Genomic DNA, 17,824 nt, shown 5'->3' with positions numbered 1-17,824 from the left:
CAGGAAGTAAGGCTCAAGAACATGTTTAAGCAGGTAGTAGAGTCATGGGGATGATGAAATTGGGTACCAGGTCAAGGCTTAACCAAAACCGAAACTTGCATGAAGAAGCAACTTGAGAATGATCCAGCAATACATATATATACATAGAGAGGGAGAGAGTAGTAGTAATAGTAAAACATATGTAGTTTTAAAGAATAAGGGCAAAACATATGAACATATGGAGCTGAAGATTTAAGGAGGGATGAGGAGAAAGTATATGTGGAAAAAATGGGATGGTTTAAGAAAACTACCGTTGTATGAAGAAGGCTTTTTAAATACCATTAGTTTGTAAACTAACTTAAAATGTATTTTAGAGGGTTTTTAACAGAAGTACTCGACATTAGTGAACAATGATACTGCCAAAAGATGAGTTATTAAATGAAAATCTCAGGGCCAGGGTCAGGATATGATTAGTTGGCTAGAGAAGCCCCAAACAATATAAGTAATTGCCATTGCTTGTAGTTGTCCATCATAACTTTATGTTAAGACTGTTGATGACAGTGCTACATACTTTTGTTCAGGACACAAAGAAAACAGTTGTGAACTGGTCAGGAGAGTTTCCTGACCAGGTAACACTAATACTGGATTGTGTTGTATAGGCGATTGGAAGATAAAAAGACATCAATGGCCTTCTAAGAATTGGAGCCTGTATGCTATAATAGCAGTCTTCTAGTTAAGGTGTGACCACTGTTGCAATAGAGGCAAGACTTTTGAGGAGTAATCAACTGCTTTCTTGGTTGGATTGAGTCCTCCTCCCCATGAGGGGATTTATGCCTGGTTCTGGAAACATGTTCAAATCTACAGCTATGATACTCATAGGCCATGTGGAAGAACCTATTTATGCTGATTTTCTAAGTGTTCAATTTGTCAGACTGCCTTCTAAACATCTCTGTGTATATCTATTGATCTACTGTGACTCTTGATCAGAGAAGCTTCTTTATAGAGGGTGGTTAATTCAGAAATAGCTTGCTGTTCAACATGTTGAATGAGTGACTATGAGTGCTGAGCTATAGATGGAAAATCTATATCACATTTCATGTTAGGACTCAAAAGACATGATGAAAGATGAGTGTAGAAAGAATGTGTGAGTAGGAGGATGGGGAGTGCTTTGAAATTCTGTCCTCTGAACATGACATGACTCTTGCACACATGAACTCAGTACAACAGCAGTTATCTACACACACCTTCACAATATCAAGCCAGTTAAAAATTCAAGCATAGAGGGTGGAAGGGCTCCCAAAACACCATCTTAGGTGATGAGTGTTGGTTTTAACAAAATCTCAAACATTCTATTTTACCAATGAAGACTTGGCAGTCAAATGCTGGGGTGAAAGGCTGCTATCTCAGAGAGGCAGAGAAAGCACCCAGGTGTAGTACTAAGAAGAATGGATACAGAAAATGTGGTTCATTCACACAATGGAATACAACTCAGCTATTAAGAACAAGGACAGCCTGAGTTTTGCAGGAAAATGAATGGAACCAGAAAATATCGTCCTGAGTGAGGTGACTCAGACTCAAAAGGACGTACATTGTATGTATTCACTAATAAGTGGATATTAAAAAAAATACAGAATACCCAAGATACAGTCCACAGACCTCAATAAGGCCCCAACAAGGTTAAGGGCCCAAGAGAGGATGCCTCAGTCCCACTTGGGAGGGAGAAGAAAGCAACCAACTTGGGAGGGAGAAGACAGCAACCACAAGAGGGAGGGAGGAAGGGAAGGATCTGGAAGGGAAGGGGGAGAGAGGATGTAGGGAGGAGGAAGGGGAACCTGATCTGGTATTGGATGGGGGGAGAAGGACTGAAGCCTGGAGGGTCAGCAGAAAAAATGGAAACATGAAGCCTAGGGAGTTTGGTGGTTGTGGGGACACTTTAGAATGTAGCAGACCTGGGAGGGGAGAGACTCTCATGGCTCAAAGAGAAGGACCCTAGATAAAATGCCTTACAGTGAGTAGAGAGAATTTTTAAGGCCCGCCTTCAGTAGAAAGACAGGGCATCAAGCGAGGGATAAGGTTGCTATCTCACAGTCAAAACTCTGACCCATAATTGTTCCTGTCTGAAAGAATTACAGGGATGGAAATGGAGAGGAGCCTGAAAAAAAGAAGGTCCAGGGACAGGCCCAAAGTGGGATCCAGCTCAAGGTGGAGGTCCCAAGGCCTGACACTATTACTGAGGCTATGGAGAGCTCACAAAATGGGACCTATCATGACTGCCCTCCAAAATACCCAACAAGCAGCTGAGTCAGATGCAGATATTTGCACCTAACCAATGGACAGAAGCTGCTGACCCTGTGGTTGAATTAGGGAAAAGCTAGAAGAAGCTGAGGAGGAGGATGACCCTGTAAGAGGTCCAGCAGTCTCAATTAACCTGGACCCTCAAGATCTCTCAGACACTGGACCACAAACCAGGCAGCATACACCATCTGATATGAGGCTCCCAACACATGTACAACAGAGGACTGATGGGTCTGGGTTCAGTCAGAGAAGATGCACCTAACCCTCAAGAGACTGGAGGGCCCAGGGGTTTGGGAGGTTTGGTGGGTTGTGGGTGGGGGTAGGGACATCCTCATGGAGACAGGGGAATGGGGAGGAGGTATGGGATGTGGAACAGTCAGAACATGAACCAGGAGTGAAATAAAGTCTGGAGTGTAAAAAAGAAAGAAAGAAAGAAAGAAAGAAAGAAAGAAAGAAAGAAAGAAAGAAAGAAAGAAAGAAAGAAAGAAAGAAAGAGCAAGAGAGAGAGGGGGGGGGGAAGGGAGAGAGAGAGCAAGAGAGAGAGGGAGAGAGAAAGAAAGAGAAATTTTTAAAAAAGCACCCACATGATTCCTCTTCAGTCAACATCCCAAAAGGAAAAAGACTTCTCTACTCTGTCTCAAAAAATAAAATAAGATAAAATAAGATAAAATAAAATAAAATAAAACCTCTTCTCTATATAATGAACTCTATGTTCATTTCCTGTGAACTTGTTTCTTGCTTTGTCTCTCTGCCTGTGGTTGACTTTATTTAATTCTATTTACAATAAACAGAAAGCTCTTGTATTAAAGGTGTGTGCTACAGCTAAGCCACATCACAACTAGAAATAGGGCTTTCCAGTAAATAACACAATCTCAAGTGTTCATATTGTGATCAATAACCTGCAACAAAAACTATTACTAATTGATAACTACCAGAGGAGGAAGATTCCCTTTTCTTTTAGGAGAATTGCCAGTGGTAGATTTCCCATGTCCAAGTAGATTCCACATTTCTTGGTAGATTGTTCCACAGCTGTGCACGTACTAGCATCATTAAATGGACTCCATGGGTTAAAACCAATAAGCAAATCATAAATCAACCAATCAATCAATCAATCAATCAATTTAAAACTAGTAATAGATTTTTGAGGAAAATGTGATGAGCATCTTGGATGGAGTCAGAGCAGATGGTAAGAACTGGATAAGATAGAGAAACAATGTATAAATTTATGAAAATTTCAAAGAACTAATAAAAATAAAAATAGGAAGGTCTCTAGGATCCATCATAGTCAAGATGTTATAAATACAAAGGAAAGAACAAATTCTAAATTCTGGTAGAGAAAACAACAACAAGCATAAAAATCCAAAAGAGCAGATAGTAAAAGATTTCAACCTCTGAAAGTAAACAAATAGGAATCAAAAATACCATATTCCATAAAGATATCTTTCAAGGTTGATAGAGAAATGAGAATATTTCCATACAAATTAGGGGAATTCATAACAACTAAACATCAAGCTCACATATAGAAAATTCTTTAAATACTTAACTTGGAAGAGAAAGAAAGACATCTTTCTTCATAAGAGTACACAAAATGTATCCTCCATGAAAGAATTAGATGGACAAACAAGACCCAGGAAATAACTATCTGTATCTATCACAACAAATAAGCAGGTTCCCAAAATAAATATGGGATTTAAAAAAGGAATACCAGCAATTCAGCAAAACACACCATCATCCAACAAATTTAAAAGAAGCATTAATTCTTTAGTAACCTTAAATATAAATGACCTCAACTAATGACAAACATGAAGCAGATTAGATAACAAAACACATCTATATGTTGTCTCCAAGAAACACATTTAGCTTGCAAAGATATCAAATAGACTCATTATATAAAAGAGAAAAAACAAATTACCAAAGAAATGGGAGCCATAGATCAGCAGACATGGCTATGTCTGGTATAGAATATTCCAAACCAAAACTAAGAAGTGGTAAACATGAATGAATAAATACTAATATATGTTAATTATGTTAATTAACAAAGAGATCAATTTCTCAAGAAGATAAAACATTTGTAAATTTTTCCATCAAAGATGGGATTCCTCAGTTTCATACTGGAAACACTAAATATCATAAACTGCCTTATACAACAAAAGACGGGACTTCATCCTTAGATAAGTTTTTCAAACTAAAATAAACCAAGACAGTTCAAAATACACCATTAGTCAATGTGGCTTAAGCTACACTGAATGTCCTAACCAACCTAGGAAATACAAACCAAGCTTCAGAAAATAAAAACAAATAAATTTTCTTGTGTGCCATCAGATCATAATATAATAAAAGTGAAAATTAGAAAAGAAAATTTACAGAAACTTAAAAGGAAATACTTACAGGGTAAACAATACATTTTTGGATGAATAGTGGGTTATGCAAGACATCAGAGAATTTAAAACTTCCTTGAGTCAAATGAGAACGCAATCTATCAAAACCTACGAGATACAGCCAGGGTAGTACTAAGAGGAAATATTTTAGCTATTACTATTCATATTGAACAAATCTGAGGTATCTCAAATGAACAACCTAATGATGATATGTCAAACTCTCAAAAGAGAAAGAAAGAAAGAAAGAAAGAAAGAAAGAAAGAAAGAAAGAAAGAAAGCCAACAACAATAACAAAAACAAAAAGAAACAAGAATCCACTATAAATTATAATGTGAAAGCCATAATAAAATCATGATTTTGAGGAAGAGGAAGAGAAGTCTTTTAAGACTTTTTATTTTAAGAAAACAAAACACATGTGTTTTAAGATGATCTGTTTTAGATTTTTCTGTTATTAGAACTATTGAGAAGTTATAGAATTGAACCTATGTTTCTTTTGAGTGATTTTAGGTCGAAAGAGATAGCTATATTAATATTTCACATGTGTATTATTTTACAATACTTCTAAAATATGTTTGCATGTACCATTATTATTCTTACCAGTATTTTACATAATGTGAATGTTTAGTGTTACTAATTGAACTTTTTGTATCGTGTTAACAACAACCAACTACACTAAGTATTTCACACACACACACACACCCCACACACATCACATAGGGCTTTCTAATCTCCTTTATTTTTTTGTAATACTATTTTTGGCTTCTGCTAATTTGTTCAATTTCCTATTCCTTTGAAACTCTCTGGAATTCATGGGAAACAAAACAGTTGGATAAATATCCAAGTGTCATTTAACCTTATGAGGTTCACATCCTGAGTGATTTGATTACTTCAGCTATTCCACAGACTCACAATGCAAATAATGGCGACTATTAAACAGTCTCAGGAAGATTCATTTTTTTTTCTAGACAAGTGCCATTAGTTACATGAAGATCGCAAATATTATAATACCCTTTAAGAGGTTTAAAATGTTAGCAACTGGCAATGTACACACATGTGTTCACTTGAGCATTTGAGCAGATTTACAAGCTCCAGTGTTTTGATATTGCAATAACTTCTCTGTCTTTCTTTTCTATAACTATTGATATTTAATTCAGTTACAAGAAAAAAGGGGGGAAAGTAGAAATTTTCACATGAAAATTTGCCTTTCAACAAAGTACTTTTTCACTGAGAATGATTCAGTGGCTAGTTTTGAAAGAGTCTTTAAAACTATGAAAATACAATTATGAAAATGAGTTTATACTCTCTGATAAATAATACATTATAGGTTAATAGTTATATAACCATGCTTATATGACTATTACATTCTATGCTTAGGAACCATAAAATGGAACATATTATCCACCCAAGTTTGCAAACTAGACCAAACTGTCTAATTTAATTTAGACAGAACAGGACAAAAGGAAGAAAAAAAGGAAAATGAAATATGTAGGCAGATGGGTAGGTAAGGAAGAATAATGGGAAGGAAGGAAGGAAGGAAGGAAGGAAGGAAGGAAGGAAGGAAGGAAGGAAGGAAGGAAAGAAAGAAGGAAAGAACTAGGGCTTTGCAAAGATGCAGAAATGTTTAGTATACATAAACTAGAGTAAGAAATCAAACAACTAGGATCTTTGCTAAACCTGAGAATTGAAAAACATTAGCATCTTCCTTGGCACAACATGGTTTTCAAATCTATATGACATCGCTTGGCTCCATTTTTAGTCAGCATAATTTTGGCTTCTATTCTTGTGTGGATAACAGCCAAATTCAACTGTCTTCTATGTCCAATCCTAGCATCTTTGTTCAGTTCTTCGACTGAGATTCTGTTTTAAATAGCCTGAAACATTACTATAAAGAAAGATTTTCCTGTGCAATTTGAGGTACCTTTGTGAAATCATATAGTTATCATCTGAAGCTTTGTTTCCAGTTCAGTAGTTTGGAGAGTGTAGCTTTCTTTCTATCACTTGCTTCAAGATTTCCATGCCTGCTTTCACCAGAGATTGCTTTGATTAATATAATTCTCTTTATGCTATGATTTCTTTTGCTAGTCACTGCCCTTTTTGATGAGTGAAAAATGCAGGTGTGAGGTTTCTCAGAAAGGCTAGGCTTAAGATCAATGAATGCTTTCTCATCTTTACCACAGCAAACTGCCTGTAAAGCTGATGTTTTATTTTCTGGACCTAATTGCCAACAGATCCATCATGCAACCTTCTAAAATCTGAAGGTGGTTTGAGAGGCAAAATTTGCATCACACAAGTGAATCCAAGAAATGATGGGCAGAGGGCAGAAGAGCCAATCCATTTTTTAAAGTATCTTGTTCTGTGACTCTAGCTTTGCACCTGATACAGACCCATGGTGGTACTGTCACCAAAAGACACTCATGACCCTGGGATTCTGTCTAATCAGTGACTCCTTTGACTGTCCCACTCAACAGAGTTAGTCAATTTTCAGCAGAGTTAACCTGCATATTACCTAATGGTTGCCAGTCACTATCCTGTGCTATTCTATCAAAGGATCAGTTAATTCACTCATTAACTAGTCTTCTCTGTAGACTTTTTGGTTTGGATTTTGGTTTATGAAAATGGGTCTCACTGTGGATTCCTGGATGGGCTGGTACTGACTGCAAAGAGCAGGCTGGTCTGGAAATCACAGAGATCCAACTGCTTCTCCCTCTACAATGTTGATACTAAAACAGTGCACCACCAGCCACTATACCTGACCTTCTAAAAACATTTTTAGTATTTTATGCATGAGTGAATAGATCTCAGTTGAAGAAATATCACTTCCTAGCTAAATATAAGTAAAGAGATTTAAAGTTTAATTACTTTGTTCTGATATATTCCAAAGATTGTTTTCGAAAGTTATTGAATCATCTAGTTATACCGATCATATGCATACAAAACAAACAAGCAAACAAACAAAGCTACTATTTGGAGTATTCTCACAGTTTCCCCATAATAGGCCTGCAGAAAATCCAGTATTGATTGATACCTGGGATACTTGAAATCCATTAGGAGGTAAAGACATTGAATCCTTTATATATTATTCATTCATGGTATATAAAAATGCTTTATCTTTTCTACTTATAAATTATATTTTATGGCCAACGGTTTAACTTTGGCTATTTTCACTCCACGAAGAAAATTGAATAGATATAAACTATAAACCATAGCAATGAGTTATAATTGAACTGTAATTGGATCTGACTACTGATGTTTAAAAATAAAAAAGACATGCAAATTGGTATGCCTAGTTAAATCAAATAATCATAAAGAAAATAACCAGATCGATTTCTAGCAGTATTTTGTGATTACTTGTCATAATGCTAACTCATCTTCATGCTGTCGCTATTACTAAATCACAAAGTATATTTACATTTTGGAATATGTTATAAGTAAGTGTAAGACTCTGACGTGGTAACAAGAACTAAGATAAATTGCTATTTCTATACCTGTGTGCTTTCTGCAAAGTGCAGGCTTCAGCTTTCCATTTAGGGTTCAGCTATGGAGCGATAAGGTTGATATGGAAATAATTTTGTCACTCTTACACATGAACCTCTATCCCATTTATACATGTGTCCAGTCACATGCTGGAAAATGCTTTGGCAGACCTAACTTATATAGTCTTTGTGTGAAACAGATGATACACAGATATAAGATGTAAGGTTAGAGCATTGCAGAGGAAATGCCCAGTTTTTGTACAACTTAAAATCCATGTCATATTCCATGGCCAGAGACAAACTAAACAATAGAACAAAGCAGGAGAGTATGTGCAAAGATGATGGACACAAGCCCATAAAAACAACTGCTGTGACCTTATTGATTCCCGTATGTGAAACTTTCGCAAAACCATAAAAATCATTTTAAATGCATCAGTTTGCAAATGATCATCAACAGGTAAATGGTTCTACTTAGTTATGACACAGCATATGATCCTAGAACAGAATGGCCCCTATGTTATCTCTTTCCTCATAAGTGAAGAATGGCTGTAATTGACACACCTGTTCTTGGAAACCAGCCTGAATGAACTCCCCAAACTGTACGATGAAACAGACAAACAAACAAACAAAAAAGAAACTTCTTTTTGATATTGCTACATGTAGTCAAGCTACTTTATACTGACAACAATATTAATATTACTGTTCTCAATGATATGCAAACCAAGGACATTCTAAAAGCAAGCATTTCTTTGAAACATTTATTGGGGAACTAGTAAAATATCTTAGTAGTTAAAAGTGCATTCTACTAATCCTGATGACCGAAGTTTCATGGAACTCATATGGCAGGAGAGAACGCCTAATAACTTCTTTTCTGTAAAGGGCATAGTACACACACCAAGGACTTTATAGACTTGCAGCTGCCTTCCTAAATTCTCTGGCCCTTGCTTCTCTGAGGATTACAGCAGCAATTCTACTTATTAATCTTCAATGTGCAGATCACCTGGGTTTAGTCAAAATTAATATTCTAAATCCACAATTCTGGGTATGTCTGTTCTGTGAGATTCCACTTCTAACATTGTCCCTGATGCTGCCCACATGTGATCTGAAGATGACATTTTCAGTTGTAAGGAATTACATTTTCTCTCTCTCCTTTTGAGAGGCAATATGCTTCTTGAGGACAGGGACTGATACCTCTGGGTACAATGTTTCACACAGTAAATATGAGACAGTTTTATGAAGCCTTTAGCACACCCATTTCTTAATTCTTCATTTGCTTCCCCTACAAAAATGTGATATTGATCTTCTGTAGTTCTTAGATGAGAATTCCAAAAGTGAAATATTTTTCTAAGTAAAATTACATATATAAATATAGATCAAATATATTGGTAATATATAATTATATATATATATGTAACATGCATATATATGCATGTGTTTTCAATGTGTTCCTCAATAGCATTGTAAAGCATATTATAATGAAAAGTTGACATTGTGTATGTTTGTAATTATGTGCACAAGAACATGGAAGCCAGAAGTAAATGTTCCATATCTTCCTTGTTATAGAGAGAAGGAAGAAACAGGTACATGGTGCAGACTTAATAATGACTCAGTGTGAAAGGGAGTATAACTCAGTGGTAAAGCAGTTGTCATCTAAGTGCCCTGGCTTTGATGATCAGCACTGAAAAATAATCTATACGCCATTCTATTTTTTGAAATATGAGTTAACCCCAATCATCATAGAACAGTAAAACCAATGAATGTACTGTGGGTAATCTAGATTCTTGCTTTTAATCCAGAAACAGTATTAACCGTTTTAAAAATCAAGAAACACAAAATATTGTGTGTCTACTCTGTGTGTGTGTGTGTGTGTGTGTGTGTGTGTGTGTGTGTGCGTGCATGTGTCTACGTGCATGTGGAGGCCAGAGGTAAATGTCACATGTCTTCTTAAACGACTTCTAAATTAGTTTTGGAGGGTGTCTTAATAGAACTCACTAGTTCATCTAGCTTGCCTAGACAGCAAGTGCCAGGAATCCCCTGGTTTCTGCCTCACCCGCACTGGAATAACAGAGCCCTGACGCCTTTATTTGCTTGAAGATTCTGAGGACTAAGCTCGGATCCTCATGGTTGGCAACTGCTTTATGAACTTAGCCATTTACCCACCTTCTCTTTTGAATCCTTGATTTGGTTGACGAGTATTCCCTCTTTTTTCCTTTCTTCTTTCCTTCCCTCTGTCTTGTCTAAAAGAAAATAAGTAATGGAAAGCATGGGCTCTGATTTAAAATTAATAATAAAAAATGATGGAAGAAACTAAAATCCTAAAGAGTAATAAATGCCATTTTCCTTAATTTGTTGGTAGTGATATGTGTGTAAGTATGAAGCTGAATGGTTTTTATCAGAATGTTTTCTGAAGCACTAAGCACTTCTAGATGTTGAAGGTGAGGAATGACAGCTCATATGTACTGTTGAGTACAAAGACAGCACAAAAAAAAAAAAAATAACCTGGCTTCTGGATGCTTTATCTTAATATACCTATAAATGCCATACTGTATTATAGCTTCTTTGTGCTTAAAATGTTTCCCACTGTTGTACAGGGAAGCTCTGTCTGCTTTCTTATGATTTCCTCATGAGATTTCTTCTTTCTCCTTCATTATTGGAACAATTTATATTTCAGAATAAGCCCCAACTGCTGCCTGTGGCAGTGTTTTTGTGTACATTTTAACATTACTAAGTTTCATTCTATCAGTTATCTATACTGACTAAGATACTGTAATATAAATAGTAACAAAATGTTTATCAATGTCACGGCCATTTCATATTTCATAATTTTGAAAAATAATGTCACATTTAGAATAACACTCATAATCAATCATAAACATAGCAAAAACCATATATACCAACATGTATCATAATGTTATCAATACTTTATTTTTTAGTCTTTAATGATAATCAGGTAGTGCTAAATGTCTGATTTGCTTATATGATACTCAGTACATTTTTATTTTTAATTATTCTAAATTATGTGTGCTGTACATTAGCTAATGAGACCATGCACAGTCCCATTTAGTATTATATTACCATCAAATTTTAGGACTCACAAGACAACTTCTCAAAGATATAGTAATTAAGCTCTTAGGAAAAAATATTCCAAGTTGGAATGGTTTGGTTTATTTGATATAAATAAACTAAATATTTCATACACTATTTCTAACATCACTTCAGAAGCAAACAATGGCACCTTGTATTTTCCAGAATTTCCAGGAAATTCTATACTATAGAAATCCAAAAAGAAAAAAAGGAAAAGAAATGGCCATTTAAATCACAAGCTTCAAGCCACAGCCTTGAGCTGCAGTATATCTGAATAGGTATACTTTTTACAGATACTCTTCACATGGCAGCATAGTATTTATATGAAAGGTAAAGATGCAACACTCACTCGAATATTCAGAAGAAGCATAAACAACGTTTATGACGTGGCTACCATATGAATGTCATTTTATACACATATCGCAGAAGTTTGCTTGAAATCTGAAAAATCATCATAAACTGTAAGGAAAACGATTTTATCTTTGCAATGTTTAGGAAAAACGAATGTTGTTCTCAAGGATAAGTTGGGAGGGGGAAGTGGAGGGGTTCCAGGAGGAGTTGGAGAGAAGATTGGGGTGAATATCATTAAAATATGTTGTATAAATGCACGGAATTCTCAGGGGATAACTAAGAACTATATACAGCAAAAAAAAAGGTTATAATAAAAATAGCATATAATATAAACATTTTTAATGAAACAAATTGTAGTGAAATATTTGATGATTAGATAGGGATTGCAGAAGCTATACTAGTAATAGTAATCACATTGATGGGGGAACATTTCAAACTTTCATTGAAGAAAATGGCTTAAGCAGCCTGTTCCATTGCAGCCCTTTAGGCTAAGGAATGCAACCAAGAAACAATTTACCATGCAAAAAAGAAGAACATTAAAATTGGATAAATATAAAATGGCAAGAGAAACCTGGTTTTCAAGTATTCAGAAGGCCTCCATTGTTGAGATTATTTGTTTAGTCTTAAACCTAGTATTGTTTTAAGAATTTGAGTCTGTATGCAGCATCTCTGGGTGCCTCAGAATTCCTTCTGTGAATTAATATTTGTATTATATTTTTCTGTGTATATTTCATATACTATGATAGTATATGTTCAATCCAGTGTAAAATTGGACTCTAAGATTTAAAATGAGAGAAAATGTAGTATGAACTTTAAAGGAAAATATGTTTTCATTATTTAGCCCTAGTAAATGACTTCTTCTTCATTAAAGTCCCCATGGCTACTAGTGGCCACATGCTGCAGAGGTACATGTGATCGCTCACTGAAATTCCTCTCCTTGCCAATGAACGCCCACAGCTGTTTGGCTCATTGGTAAGCAGGGAAGGCAGGCTCTTTTGCAGATCATTTTAGCATATGAGACATATTGACATGAATATAACATATGTGCTACAGCAATACTCTTCTGCTAACATTACGACAAGATGCAACATAAAATCTTCAATTGCGTATTTCTGCATGTGCTTGACTCTTGTTTACTGTCTCTGATCCAAAAATAAAGAGGACTTTTATTATGAAGATACATTTCTAATATCTTTTGGGTTTAAAAATAATGAAAAAATAATGGATAAAACCCGACATTATCTTACCATTGCTCCAAAAATCACAAGGTAGCAGTAATGGTAATCCTAGTTGAATAGGATTTTAGATTTCTGGGGCAGGTATCCAGAAGGAGAGCATTGACAGGCACAGATTTATCAAACACACAAAGCAAGGAGACGCCATGCTTATTGGAAAACAAGGCAAAGGTTTGCTGCTCTCACGAAAGCATATTTAGAGCTGAGTTCACTCTGAAAGAAAAGACAGATAGTTTTCTCTTTCTCAAGTGGAATGTTGTGATTATTGGTTAATTTTTATTTATAATTTAAAAGGTATAACATTAAGGGTTTTAAATTACAGATTTCTTTTTTATATTATTATTTAACATAATATTTTATTGGCACACATAAAAATGATCTCCTGCAGAAATATTTTACATGCCTCTTTTGCATTCTGTTTCTTGCATACATATGAGGATCCTCAATACCTTATCTAAAACAGTGTTATGATTCTACTGAGTTTTTTCATATCTGCACACAACTGGATATTCACTATAATTTAGTTTCACAAAACTATGATTAACTACAATGTTTATACAAACTTCAACAATATGTTTCTTCATTACTGCAATATTCTACATAAGACCTTAGACCAGAGCATAAGTGACTCTTGCATTGGACAGACCCTAGAAGTCAGAAGCAGATATAAAAGATCAGGCTTCAGACAGCAACCAAATGAGAAAGCAACATTGGACTAGAGCATGGGCATGCATTATTTCAGCTGCACTGGGAATTTCAGACTAAGATTTATGTTTTCACTTGATCTAGTTAACTATTATTTTATGCCTTGTATATAATAATAATCTTACTTGTCCACCCTTACTTAAGTTTAAAATCATAATATACATTGCAATCTGACCCATGCAGGAGAAAGTGTGAGAAACTGAGAAGGACTTAGTTCTAGGTTCCCTGGGGTAGGGTGAGAAAACGAGGAAATATTTTTGTATACACCAAAATCTGAGGAGAGATGCTAGGACAGTGAATATTCTACAATATGCAGTAAAACCTCTCTTGGTAAAGAGTTGATGTAATGTGACAACCCCCCTCTCTCTGTCCCTCTCTCTCTCCTCTCTCCTCTCTTGGCATTTATTTCTCCCCTCCCTCCCATCTCTTCCCTTTTCTCCTTTTCTCTCACATTGTTTCTCCTCTCTCTCTCTCTCTCTCTCTCTCTCTCTCTCTCTCTCTCTCTCTCTCTCTCTCTCTCTTTCTTTCTTTCTTTTTCTTCCTCTATCCCTTCTAGTATCTTTCTCTCTTTTCCTCTTTCTTTCTCTTGCCTCTCCCCCTCTCCTCCTCACTCAGTTCCCCCTTTTGTTCCTAGTCAGAAAGGTGAAGCACTGTCTGACTTGCTGACTAATATATTCTAGGTATGCAGATCTTTAGGAATTATCAGTTCTTTAGCATCCAGTCATGGAAAATATCAGATAGACTTTGCCTTCCTGGAGCCGACTTGACAAAAAAATAAAATCTTAGAGATAAATGAAAAACAAAACAAAACAAAACAAAACAAACAAACATACTATCTATCTTTGCTGTAGAACTGAATTTTGCAAGGGGGTGGAGGTTGGCGGCCAAGAATCTGCTGGTAAATCCCCATGCTTTCTACAAGATTCCTCCTTGTAAGGTCTCCAAAGCATTCACTGGAGTTTTACTGAATTATTGAGACACACCTTTTTGGGGTCTTTTTACTCCTGATGTGCTCAGGAAGTAAAATCTTTACAGTGAATCTGTTTTAGGAATAAAGAGATTCAAGCCAGGCAGGGAGGCAGAGGCAGGCGGATTACTGAGTTTGAGGCCAGCCTGGTCTGCAGAGTGAGTTCCAGGACAGCCAGGGCTACACAGAGAAACCATCTCGAACTCCCCCCCCAAAAAAAGAATAAAAAGATTCACCGAAACCCCGTTTTCAATCATGTGAACAATAGGATACTTCCCCCAGAAGACTGATGCAGATTAATTGGATAATTTCTTTGGGTCAGAATTGAAATAGCAGTTGAACCTCAGCTTCAGTCAGGAACTCCACAACTTTCAACCAGCTATTTGTTGCTCTGTGGAGTTGTTTTCTTGCCAAGGAGCCTCTGGTGCCATTACACAATTTTGTGCTGTGTAAAAGCAGAGACCCCAATGTTTGGGCAATTCTGCAATCTGCCTAGAGTCTCTGGCTTGCTTTGAGGAAAGATCTTTGTTACTCTTTCAGTGAAGTGGCCTTAATGAAACTCCATTGCTGGTGGCTAAAGGGCTTCCTGTGTCTAGTTACAACTAGAGGAGGAGGTTAATTGAGACCCTCCTCACTACACCCAGGGGAAACATTGTTAGCTCCAGGAGAATTTGGTTTCTGGAAGTATATATTTGCACAGATTTCATACTGAGATATCCATTTCCAGTGGGATAAAAGGAAAAACTTTTTTGAATTGAAACAATAAGTCTCACATGAACAATACTTTATGTGATAGGCATGACTAATCTAAAGATAAGTATTTCAAAAGAAAGGAACGTGTCAATTCTGGCCTATGTGGTAAAGCATAAAAACATGGGAACACTGAACACTTAGATAAGTGTGTATCATATATACCTATTCATAACTAATAAAAACAACAAAATTACTCTCACTGTCAGCAAGAGACAGGTCAGAAGAAGAACAGAGCATGTACTGCTCTTGAGGAGGTGTTGAGCTCATTTCCCAGCACCTATGCTAAGCACCTTACAACTCCCTGTAACAGTTCCAAGAGATCCAGTTCCTCTGGCCATTGCAGCTACTCAACACTCTCTCTCTCTCTCTCTCTCTCTCTCTCTCTCGCACACACACACACACACACACACACACACACACACACACACACAAAACCACAAAACCACAGAAACAAACACACACATACCTATGCACACACTATTAAAGATAATAAAAATAAATCTTAAAAATATGATTATTCCCCCACTGCTACACACGTTTGTTCAACTTCCTGACCCTCTACATCTCTCCCCTGTAGCAGTGGAGAATAGGGAACTGGGAGTAGCCACCAGAAAGTCCCAGATGCCAGGAAAGAAAGAGCCTCCTAGGAAACAACAGGGATAGCATTAGCTTAAATACACAACATAGGGGAGGGGAAACGTGGAGAGATAATATCCAGAGGTTAGGCACGGCCCCTGGTTGAGGGATGGGACCATCCACCCTTCTCAAAATTTTAACCCAGAATTGCTCCTGTCTAAAGGAAATGCAGGGAAAAAGAGTGCACCAGAGATAGAAAGAAAGGTCACCCAGAAACTAACTGTTCCACACTGAGATCCATCTCACAGGCAGCCACCAAACCCAGACACTATTGCTGATGCCAAGAAGGGCTTGCTGACAGAAGCCTGATGTAGCTGTTTCCTGAAAGGCTCTGACAGAGCCTGACCAATATAGATGTAGATGCTTGCAGTCAACTATCAGACTGAACAAGGGAACTCCAAAGGAGGAGTTAGGGAAAGGACTGAAGGAGATGAAGGGGAGATGAAGGGGTTTGCAACATCATAGAGGAAGAACAACAATATCAACTAACCAGACCACCCTGAGTTCCCAAGGACTAAACCAAAAACGAAAGAGTACACATGGAGCGACCCTTGGCTCCAGATACATATGGAGCAGAAGATGGCCTTATCTGGCATCAATGGGAGGGGAGGCCCTTGGTCTTGTGAAGGCTTGATACCCCAGTGTAGGGGAATGCTAGGGCAGTGAGGCAGGAGTATGTAGGTGTGTGAGGGAGCACTGTCAAAGAAACAGGGCCAATGGGGGATTGGATAAGGGTTTTTTAGGAGGGAAACTGAGAAGGGGGTAACATTTGAAATGTAAATAAATAAAATAACCAATAGAAAATGATGATCAATTGAGAGAAATCATCCTAGTAAAACAAGATGAAGTTAATTTTCAATCTCTTATCAATCAATGGAAACCATATCTACCTGTTTTTATCTGAACACATACACTAGTGCCACTGGCTGACACAATCACACACAGACATACACACACACATTCATCTTCAAAGTATTTAAAAGTTCATATATGAAATAATGGTATAGAATATATAGATACAGATATTATCCTTATTTTATGCTATTACCCTGAATGACGGTTTTTCAGTGAGCTATGGTATTTTTTAAGAATATACTTATATGTTACTCTGATTTTAATCTAGAGATATTGATTTTATTCAGACAAAGTCAACTTCAATTTAATTTCATGTGAATGAATCCTTTGGGCTTTGCACGAGCAACTGTTTGGTGTTTTGTTTTGGTTTTTGTTTTTTTTTTTAAATTAAAACAAGAGAGATAATTTTATAATACATCCCACCAGATCTTAGGAAAATAATTTGAGTAGCACTAGACAAATATGTATATGTGTGTGCTCATATATAATTACTGAACACCATTATATCTATATGTACAACTATAGATATATTCACATAGAGAATTGATTGTGTTATATATTTCTTGTCTGCAAACACCTATTAATTTTTAAACATTTGGCTTTAATTTGACCATACAGTCTCATCCAATGTGAATGGTAACTGGTTTCTATCCCATCTGCAACAACCAAGTACACTAACAAATTGTTCTCTTTTATCCTTAGTTCTAAACTTTATGTGAAATTTTGATATGCAATTATTAATCATATATTCATAATATGCCACATTGCAATATTCAAAATCATGAAGATAGATTAGATACAGGCAATGACTGAGAGTCTTGAAAGTAGATGCTCTTCAAAAGAGACACACATGCATGTGTTGACACAACAGTTTTACACCACAACTCACAGGCCTCTCTCTGATCAGGAGTTCCTTGATGTACCATGTTTGCCTCACTGAAATAAACACTAAAAAGAAGAGATTCACCAAATTTAGTGATAAGCTTTCATGTATTTTCCAAATATGCAAATTCTGATTTTCTAATTCAGCATAGTAGCAAAAAGGCTTGTTTTCAAAGTTTCACTTATCAGGACTGCCTGCCCATCTCTAACATTTTGACTTCTTCAACTCAA

This window comes from Mus musculus, chromosome 12 (assembly GCF_000001635.26).
Source record: "Mus musculus strain C57BL/6J chromosome 12, GRCm38.p6 C57BL/6J".
Lineage (NCBI taxonomy): Eukaryota > Metazoa > Chordata > Mammalia > Rodentia > Muridae > Mus > Mus musculus.
The sequence above is the reverse complement of the archived record's forward strand: the minus strand, read 5'-3'. Positions refer to the sequence as shown.